The following is a 1,258-nucleotide window of genomic DNA, read 5'->3' as shown; positions in this document are numbered from 1 at the left end:
TGGGTCGGCAGTGGCGCCGCCAGGCGGGGCTGGGGCCACGGCCACCCTAATAAAATTGGTGGCAATGTTATATATACTGTATATATATTATGTAACTCCTGGGTTTGAGTTAAAAGGTTCTTAGCAGCACATATGTGTTGTCATATCAGGCTCTGTCACTTCAAGAGGGTAACCTCTGACCCTGAGCTGTGACGGACTGGGATGTTTATAGAGTTGAGAAGAGAAGGGGCCCAAGCACTGAGCCTTGGGGCACCCCTGTGACCTATGACCTTATGACCTGAGGTAGGTGTATTGGTATACAGTATATACAATATGACATAGTATAAACAGCACTGAAATAGAGAATGGTGAATAAATAAATGATAAGTGGTAACCAGTAAACAGGTGGCTGATTAGAGACAGAGTTACTGGGTTAAAAAGACGTGACCCCAACGTGATTTGAACACGTAACCTTCTGATCTGGAGTCAGACGCGCTACCGTTGCGCCATGAGGTCATACAGAGAAGGGCAGGGACTCAGTCGTACGGATGCATAGAGGGAGGGAGTTTCAAAGGTGAGGCGCACAATAGCTGAAGGCTCTGAACCCCATAGTGGACATGGAATGGAAAGTAGTGAGGAAGAATAGGATCGGAGAGTTCGGGATGGGGCGTAGGGCTGAAGGAGTTCAGAGAGATAAGGAGGAGCAAAATTATGGAGAGCTTTGAAGTTGAGGAGTAGAATTTTACAATCAATACAGTATTTGACAGGGAGCCACAACAGTTGTGTTAGAAGTGGAGTTATGTGTTCAGAGACTGGGGTTCTGGTGAGAATACGGGCAGCAAAGTTTGGACATTTTGCTAGGGTGGATTTGGAGCCAACAAGGAGAATTTCAGTTTTATCACTGTTTAGTTGGAGGAAGTTTTGAGTGAACCAGGTTTTAACTTCATCTAAGCAGTCAGTTAGAGAAGACGGAGGGAGCAGAGACGTAGGTTTGGTGGACAAGTAGAGCTGGGTGTCATCGGCATAGCAGTGAAATTGGATATTATATTTCCTGAGAATAGAACCAAGGGGAAGTAGATAAATTATGAAAAGGAGGGGACCCGGGAATGATCCCTGGGGAACACCACTGGTGACAGGTGAGAGTTGTGATCGAACATTTTTAAGTTGTACAAACTGAGTGCGGCCAGACAGGTATGATGTGAACCAGTTCAGTGATGTGTTGATGATACCAATGGAAGCTAGACGGTCCAGGAGGATATTGTGAGAGATTGTATCAAAG

The 1,258-nt window shown here is 45.7% G+C and overlaps 1 non-coding gene across 1 annotated transcript; it reads right to left on the bottom strand.

Annotated features, from left to right (window-relative positions):
• Positions 1 to 423: 423 nt before the first annotated feature.
• Positions 424 to 495, bottom strand: trnaw-cca. The gene has a single exon. It is a non-coding gene; the product is annotated as a tRNA-Trp (tRNA).
• Positions 496 to 1,258: the final 763 nt, after the last annotated feature.

The sequence above is a fragment of the Micropterus dolomieu genome, unplaced genomic scaffold, assembly GCF_021292245.1.
Source record: "Micropterus dolomieu isolate WLL.071019.BEF.003 ecotype Adirondacks unplaced genomic scaffold, ASM2129224v1 contig_9441, whole genome shotgun sequence".
NCBI lineage: Eukaryota > Metazoa > Chordata > Actinopteri > Centrarchiformes > Centrarchidae > Micropterus > Micropterus dolomieu.
The sequence above is the reverse complement of the archived record's forward strand: the minus strand, read 5'-3'. Positions and strand labels throughout refer to the sequence as shown.